This window comes from Haliaeetus albicilla, chromosome 11 (genome assembly GCF_947461875.1).
Source record: "Haliaeetus albicilla chromosome 11, bHalAlb1.1, whole genome shotgun sequence".
Taxonomy (NCBI): domain Eukaryota; kingdom Metazoa; phylum Chordata; class Aves; order Accipitriformes; family Accipitridae; genus Haliaeetus; species Haliaeetus albicilla.
This window is the reverse complement of record NC_091493.1, coordinates 30,343,501-30,352,510: the sequence shown is the minus strand read 5'-3', so window position 1 is coordinate 30,352,510 and position 9,010 is coordinate 30,343,501.

Genomic DNA, 9,010 nt, shown 5'->3' with positions numbered 1-9,010 from the left:
GATGTCTAGTGCACAATAGACACCGCGCGTCTCCCTTGCTGGTGGCCTTTGCTTTTCATCAAGGTTTATCTGAGCTGTAGCTGGGGCGATTCACAAAGGTCGTCCGACCTCCAGCACCAGAGAGAGCTGTGAAAAGCAGAGAGGAGTCGCACTGGGTTAGAAACACCACAGAGTGCTTTCGTTGCGCTCCCTGCTGCAGATTTTTCAAAGTTTTACTTTCTGTTTTAAATATTTTCGATAGGCAGCATCTGTGCTCCTGACACCTCAGCAGTGCTGTTTGATTACAACCGAGTCTGTTACTGTGTCACTTGGAATATAAATTTCCACACATAATGCAGACAGCAAAAATGTATCTTATCAGTTAAATCAATCTGCTCTGTTCAGTTGCCTGTCTCTTGGCCTTCTGCTTTCTTTTCCTTCAGCCTACTTTTATTTTTGCATCTTCTGCAAAGGTGCCTTCATAAAATGAACTGCAAGCACAGCAAACCCATTCTTCATCAGGCAGCGTCAGCTCCAGGTTGAAAGGATACTAAAACACGCCTTCGCTTTTTTTAATGCTCAGTAATTAGCGTTGCTTTTGAACATCCTCCTGCAGCTCCATCCATGAGCTGGGAACGGGGCTGCGCTGCAGACCTGGGTGTGCAGCGCCTGTCGAGGCTGGGCACCCTTGGGAGGCGGAGAGGGATCAGCTCACGCTTGCCCGAGCGTGGAAACTGAAGTGTCACCTACTGCGATGGCTTTGGATAAACACTCTTCTGAACCACAGCTTGCCTGTCTCTATCGTGGCTTTCCACAACTGGCCCTTCACATTGCACAAAAAGCCTTCCTCTTCACATTTCTAGTACGCCCTCCTGGCAGAAGCATTAGAATTGCAGAAGCATTAGAATTGGGTTTGCTTTGTAAAACTGTTCCAGGCATGTCTCCTCTGTGCTGCAGTTGTCATCTGTTCATTCTTGCCTTAACAAAAGGCAATCACGCATCTGAAAAGATGCTTTACTGGAAAGGGCTGAACTTGTGAAATGTGCAGAAAAATGGGAGTACTTGATTTAAGAGTTCCACACACTCAGTTCATTTAAAAGCTAACAACCAGAAATGCAACATATTGCCTTTCCCTTGGAATAATTGTCCTTTTTTTACTGGTTTACTGTGGGAGAGAATCTTAGGGAGCCATTTATTAAAACAATGTGTGTTATTGCCTTGCAATTATTATTTGACAAGCTGAGGTCCTGTGATTATTAAATCATGTGCTTGCTTTTTGTATAATCACATGCTTCATATTTATATTGATAGAGGGTTACAGAATATTTACCTTTGAGCATAGGACTGGCAGAAACCTCTGTGCTACCAGGTCTCCTATCACAGGCACCGTGTGATATAATACTTTTCACAAACTTACCAAGTTCTGTCCTCAAAGCAATTCAATATTTTTGCACACACAACTGCAGTGGGGAGGCTATTCCAGAACCACATTGTCAAATGGTTAGTAAAGATCTTCTAACCAAAATGTCTGATGCCTCTTTTTGATCATTTATACTGTACCAGTACTGGCCCTTAGCACCATCAGTTCTTCCCTCTCCCTTCCTGGGAGTATTTACACGTAGAAATCCTCTGGCCCTCAGCACTCCCTTTGCAAAATGAAGTGAGATAGCCTTTCCTTCAGCACACTCCAGCCTTCGCTGCAGCCTGGGCTGCACCTTTCCTGCTGCCTTCCAGGATTGCACTTCTCGCTTCACGTTTCCACTATGTTGGCAACTCGGTTATTCAGTGATCAAAGTGTGAGCTGCCAGCTAGCTTGTAGGAAAGGGTTTGGTCATTTGTGCCTATGACCACCACTTTCTGCTGCTGACTACTTTTTTCTGTGTAATATCTCAAGCCTCCTTTGTCCTGAGGTTGCTTCATATTTTCTGTCATCAGCAATTTCACCAGTTCTCCACTAACATTAGTGCCAAGCTCATTTACAAAAGCACTTTGCCAGATCTCCAGGAATGATGTTTAACACTCCCCTGGCAGCTGCCCTGCAGCCTGACAGACATGCACTGCTCTCACAGCAGGTCTTTACGGGGTTTATACCTTGTGCTAAATCACTTCTCCCTTTTCTTAAGAACTTTCCACATGGCACCATATGAAATGCACAATTTTAAGTCCTGATAGGCGAGATCCACCCCATTTCCTTCACTAAGCAAATGGCTTGCAGCTTGCCTTACCCACAAAAGATAAATGGGTTTGATAAACCCATTTAATCTCATGCCATTTACCTCCCTCTCTTTTGCTAGCTTTTCCTTCACCATTTTTTCTGAAGCTTTCCATGTACTATTAAGCTGAAACCTTCATGCCTGTTCTTGTCCAGATCAGTTCACTTCTTCCATACAGGCTCACTGTGCTCCTGTCCCTGACTGAGGGACCTGTTAAAGACATCTGGCCAGTTCTTCCAGAGCTCTGGCATGCGGATTAGCCCGTTCCTCTGCCTTCAGTGCAGGAAGGAGCCCTGAGATTTGCTTCTATCCTGGCCGTGAACATTTCCATACCCCCATCCCATTATCCTTCTCATCTGCAGCCACATGATTAACATCCTCAGTGAAAGTTAAGGCAAAGTATGAGTTTGGCTTTTGTACATAGATAATACACATTAACCTCTATCCCAAGTAATCTCTCTTTTTCCTTCTCTGTTTTCTTCAGCTGTATGCAACCAGGAAAAAAATTTTCCCATTTTTATTAATATCATTTAAAAGACAGAACTCTGAATCACTCTTGAGACATAGCTTTTATACCTGATCGGTTATTTTGCTTTTTAAAATGATTCCTTGTAATGACTGCGCATTGTCAGTACCATTTCTGAGGTTGAAATTTGTTCAACTGCAGTCTCTGTCTTCAAGTTTTTCCCCTTGCCTGGGCTTTATCCCCAGTGAAGCTATGCTTAATTAACTAGAGTTTTATCCCCAGTCCTGGAGTCTCATCCCAATAAAGTTTAGACATGTAAATCCCCGAGCTCCTCAGGAAAGCTGACTATAAGGATTAGTTCCTGTTATTTATTTAAATACGCCCCTTGGAAGTCTGAAGCTGTATCAGTCATGCCTGCTTTGATCACAGGGCTATATTTTAAGCGTGACACTGTTTATCATTAAAAAACCTGAAGCATCTCGAAAAAACTTGACCAAAGTGGATTTTCCTGGTATTTCTAGGGTAAAAATAAGCAACACAGTGGAAGAGCAGAAGTAGATTAGTTGCTTTTTTTAGAAATAATTTTTCTACCTTAAAAATATAACTGTGCAAGTCACCTTTTGTGGTAAACACCAAAAAGGTGTTTTACCTCAGTGGGGCCAGGAGACTCAGCCAAGGCCATCTTCTGGCCAGTGAGGTCTGGAGGTCTACCTGCCTCTCTTCACCCTCTTTCACATCTACTTTTTTCTTTGTCTCTCTCTCCTCTCGCTCTTCCTCTTCAGTCCCTCCTTCTGGCTTTCCTCCCTGCTGACACCCTGTCCCAAAGTCCCATCACTGAACTGAAGTCAGAGAAGTGTCAGTGCACAGGGGCTTGATGTTTTCATCTCTCTCGCTGCAAGGCAGAGAGGTTTGGCACCCAGTGCATCCCACAGCTGAGCCAGCCGAAGAGCATAACATCTTAGAAATGTATTTCTGATCTCCTGGCAGGTGTCTGCACATATATCTAGGCTCCTTGGCAGGCTTGGACCACCTGGTCTGGAGGGAGTCAGTGCTGCCGCACCTTCACTGTAGCCAGGGCTCGGCTAGTGGGAGAGTAGCAGCCTGGCTGCAGTGCTGATATAAGCAAAACAACCTCTGATCCTCACCAGTTCTTGCATAGCACATTCTAGGTATCAAAGCTGAAGTGTCTCTAGAGATGTCCCCTCTCAAGGAAGGTCCTCGTACTCTTCCTGCTTGCGTACAGCCAGTGGGCTGGCGGCAGCGTGCTGGAGATGGGGGCCGCGGTGGCGATGCTCAGACCTGGGGCACACCACACCACACCTTGCCCTCTAGGCCCTCTAGGTCGCTGGCTGGCGTGGACTCGGCGACGCTGTGCCGTGGCAAGCTGGACTGCAGCCTCAGGCACAACAGATCCCACAACAGCCCCTCTGTGGCATGCACGGAGCTCCTGGGGGAAGGAGCAGGGCTTAGAAACGGTGGGTGCTGCTCCCAGCCAAGCGCCTCCTGGGCACTGCCTGGGCTGTGCCGACGCTCCGGGTGGGCTGAGCGCTTCCCCCATCTCTGCACCCCCAAGGAGCTGGCCTGGCACAGGAGAAGGTGAGGTGTGTCCTTGCATTGGGGCATGAGCCATGGAGTCAGCACTTCGGGGCCGGGTTCCCACCTCTGACGCCGACTTACTGCGTGACCTAAGGCGAGTCACTTAGCTGCTTTCCTTCATTTCCTGACTCTGCTAAACGCCAGGGATAATAAGTAACTTTGTGTGAGTGCTACGAAGCTTTGAAATCTTTAGATGAAAAGGTGCTGTATAATTGCAAAGCATTTTTAATAATGCTAATCATTCGCTTCACTCTGCATTGCCCGTCAGTCTCAGGCTGGAGTGTTGCAGCAGCCACCAGTATGCAGTCAGTGAGCATCGGGCTTTGCTGAAGTGGAGGATTTTCCTGAATTCGTTTCCATTTTGACCTCATGCTGGTCCAAACAGGAATCTGAGCTCAGCCCAGGACCTGACAAAAAGCCGCAAGCTCAGAACAGCCCCTGGCCCCTGCAGGCAGGAGCTTTCTGGAAAGCAGGGATATTTGGGGGAAGGGATTTAAACAGCTGTGTTGACAACACAGACAATAGGGATCTGATTCAAGCTGAGGGGGGCTACGTGAAAGGCGGCACGAAGCTGAAATTAAAGCAACAGTGAAGAGGAACGAGAGGGAAGAAAGGAAGATCACTTGGGCTGAAATGCTCCCAGTTTGGAAGCAGCCGCAGCCACGTGTCCCAGGAGGTGCCTGGCTGGCACCAGCTTCCTCTGCATCCTACAGAGGGCTTTATACTTTTAAATGCACTCTTGCCAGGGGTGCAGGGGCCTTCTGGGGCAGAGAGCTTGAGTGTGAACATTAATCCAGAGGATTACAAAGGCAGCACTTTTGTGAAGCGCTGCAGCTAGAAGGAGATGATGTTATCTTCTTTAGTTAGGCTTGTAGAACTGATGTTTAACCACAATGTTATTTTTATTTGACTCACTAACACGACAGTAGCTAGTGATGCCTGCAGCTCACTGCAGTCCAATGCCTTCTCTTCCAAACAGAGGACACTCTGTGCACTGCTGGCAACTCCTGTGATTTTATCACAACTTCTATGCTTTGGAGAATATATCCTAAAATCCCAGCTCCTTGAAACAAGGGAATTGTAACTTTCATTTATAAACAAAGTATGTCCCTAGCCCTCAAGGTTGTGGATGAAAGATTGGAAAACATGAAACTGCTGCAACCTAAATGCTCAAAAAACTGGGAGGTGAATAAAGAGATCCTACAGTTTGTGGGCTAATAATAAAAAAAGTTAGGAAAAGAAATCGTTGGCAAACAATTTCTTCTTGGGAAACAGGGCAGGGCTTGGGCTGACTCCTGGCTTTTCGGGACTTGGGGTTGCCAATACGCCTTTGAACTTTGTAGCCATTCATAAATCCTTACATAACAACAGCAGCCACAACGCACTGGAGCTCTAGAAATGCTGACATGAAGAAAGCAGTGGGAAAAGATTATTTTAGCAACCTATGACAACTCACCTTGAAGTGTTAATCTTTAAGGATGGAAGACCTGGATCCTTAGCAACCCATATCCCCTTAGAAAGGAGCATCTTTTTGCTCCAGGAACTAATTTTGCACTGTAGTAAACCTCTTGTAGGTAAAGAGGAATTCAAAGGCTCCACAAGGTCATAGAAGGACATTGAAAGAGGTTGAATACATGTCTTGGTCCCTTGCATTTCAGGAAAATTATTCCTCTTCATTTCAGTGGGTGGTCTTTGCTGAAAGCCTCCAGGACCAAATAAGAGCAGATGTGAACTTCAAAAACCTCAGAAAAACTGCTCTGCTTTATACCGTCTGCATCTTCAGGCATGTTCTCACAATCACAAGCAATCAAGATATCACAGCGGCGCTAGTTATTGTGTATCAGCTGACCCACACTAACTCCCCGTACACACACCTTCTCTGCTCCTTCTGGGGTAACATCCACTCGCTTAGACCACCTGCATGGTGGTTTAAGCAAACATAATTTGCTTCCCACTTCGCTTGGCTGACAAGAAGTAATTAATGAAAGTGAGTTCATGCCATTCTTTGCCATGGTGTTAACATGTCCTGAGTGCAGAGAGATGGAGCAGCTGCTAGGGGGAATGTACCCAAACCGTATTTCTGATGGGTTTCTTTCACTTCATTTTTTTTTTTTCTCATTTCACTGGGCTGGCAGAGCCCAGCACTCTTTCATGCTGCTAGGCACTGCTTGCATCTGATGCTGTTTTAAACAGGTACTTACCATAAGGCTCAAGTAGCCCTCAATTCAGCCAGAGTCTTACTGCTGGTTTTGGGATCAGACACCATGGCAGGGGTATGGGAAGAGACATGCTGATGGCTGAACAGCAGCAGCTTGCGAATCAGCATCTGCCTTTGCAGGAAGAGAAAAGCAGAGGAGCAGGTAGCACACAGTCTATGAACATGCAGTCACAGGGACATCAGCTTGCTGGTGGGAAATACCCATGAACACAGTCCTCCCAATTTAGTTTAGACCTCTTGGGTCCATTTCATATGCAGCCCAGCACCAGTCACACAAGGCACTGCCAGGTCTCCCTGCACCCCTGCGGCAGCTGGGCTTCCTTCTGTGCCTGGCACAGGACAGGAACATCCAGTGGCAAATCCCTACCCTGCCCACTAAAATACCCCTTATCCCCCACCCTCACCTCCAACCAGGCTAATTTGTGAGAGAAAAGGAAGGAGAAGGCTTCTGGGCTAGTTTACAGCATCCTGGCTGCCTTGCTAATTTCTTGGCAGACTAATATCTAGCATATCCTGCCTAACTGAGTTAATCTTTCCCAATTGCAATCACATGGAAATAGGCAGTGGGATAGCTCAGCTGGAGTGGTGCTGATCCCCATTAGCATCAAGACAGACCTGGGCTGCTCTTCCTGTTGGTCTCAGTGTACTTTCTTTTTACTCAGCCAAATCTGCTCTGAGCATGCTTGTGTAAGGTCTGCCTTGTTTCCAGAGACCCTGCACTTTGTGGCAAGGGCACTTGGGGGAACACCGATACCAGTCCCTCTGTATGTCTCAGTGCAGCCAGTGGCTCAGCAAGCTCACCACCACAGCTCATACCTGCAGACAGAGTGTTACGGGAAGTAGTAGTGAAGGGGGTAAATAAGGAGGTTAGAAACTCAACTTGGACATACACCAAAACAATATTACTTGTGATTGTAATGTTGGCAAAGTATGTCCGATTGCCAGCTGCTTAATGCTAAAGTCCATGCAAGGCAGCGCAAGTCTTGCTTATGCGCACACATACACTGCCCTCCAACGTGCCCACGTCTTGGGAGCCTGGACCTGTGCAAAACACTAATAGCACTGCTGTGAAACTGGTTTTAACATCTCAGCAGTGATACAAACGGGCAATTTTTTTTCCTAGTTTCCCCACCACAGGTGTGCAAAACACAGTGTGGATACACCCGCTGAGCTCAAGGTGAAAGTTTGCTGCCAAGAACACGTTGCTATCTGCCAAAGATAAACTAGCTGCAATGCAAACACAGCCCAGCTGGAGAAGAAACCCACAAACAAAACAGGCTTCCTGTGTCCTCTAAAGACACCAAGGTGGTGTTTAAGGAAGGTGGAACTGATATACATGTCCTCAAATAAGGCTCAGGAGTAAGGGGAGGACAGCTTATAAACAGGAACCTTTGTTTCTAAGGCACCGGGAAGAAATCAGGCTGGAAAAGCTGCCTCCTGACCCAGGGCTGTGCTGCTGATATTTACTGTCTTTTTTACCTTGAGGAATATTGGCCAAGACTCTGCCTGGCAATTATTTAAACATTTAATAGGCTGGATTCAGCCTGCCCTACGCAGCTTTCTAGTTCACAAAAAGCTTTTGGACATGCCCATTCATTCAGATCTGACCCAGTTAATTAAAAATTGACGTATGCTCCAATTTCACTTCAAATGAAGCTACTTCAGGTAGCTGAACGCTGCTCCCAACAGATGTCCCTTTAACCAGAATAAGCCCGATGTGAATTGAAAGGAGAGCGCTCACTGGCTGTAATCACCTTGGGTATCTGATTAGAAATCTAACCCTGCAGTAGGCTGATGCAATTGTGTGCAGATGAGCCCTAAGAAAACCATCTTCACAGTGTGGAAGATGGACCCTGGTGGCTCCACCACTCCCCTGCCCACTCCCAACCCCCCGAGGATGCCTGGCAGGGCCCTCCCGAGCCTCATGTTGGCAGTAAAAGGGGACAGCTAGCAAGGAAGGGATGGAAGCTACCTCTGCTTCTTTCACTTCAGCATCTGGGGAGTTGTGTTTCCGTGGTGCTGTGAGTATATTAGGTTAGTATGAGACCGTTTCATAAAGACTGGGGCCGGATTGCCAGCATTGTAATGCACTCTAGCTCCGCTGAAAGCAAGCGAAAGGGGAGGTGTGACATGCCAGGGGAGGTGGAGGGGATTCCTGGGCACCAGGTCAGCAAGGCCAGCTCAGGTCCTGCAATGAGAAGGCTGATCCTTATGGCTATTTCTTTTGTGCAAGGGAAAAGGAGAGTTTTCACTGCTGCATTACCCAGTCCCACCAAGATGTTGTAGGGAGACTCGCTGGTCCTTGTCCAGTCCCTCTCTTCTCCACAATGGGGGGAACTTTTCCTCCACAAGTACATACCGCATACTCCCATGCCTTCACGTTGCAACATTGCATCAGGCAAGCCAAGCACACCAGGAGTGCTCAACATCCTGACACAGATAAGCAGAGATTGGCGGAGTCAAGATGTAGAAAAGTAAGCAAAGGCAAACCTGTTCTCTTGGGCTGCCCTCGCTGCCACCTGCACAAACACGGCAGAG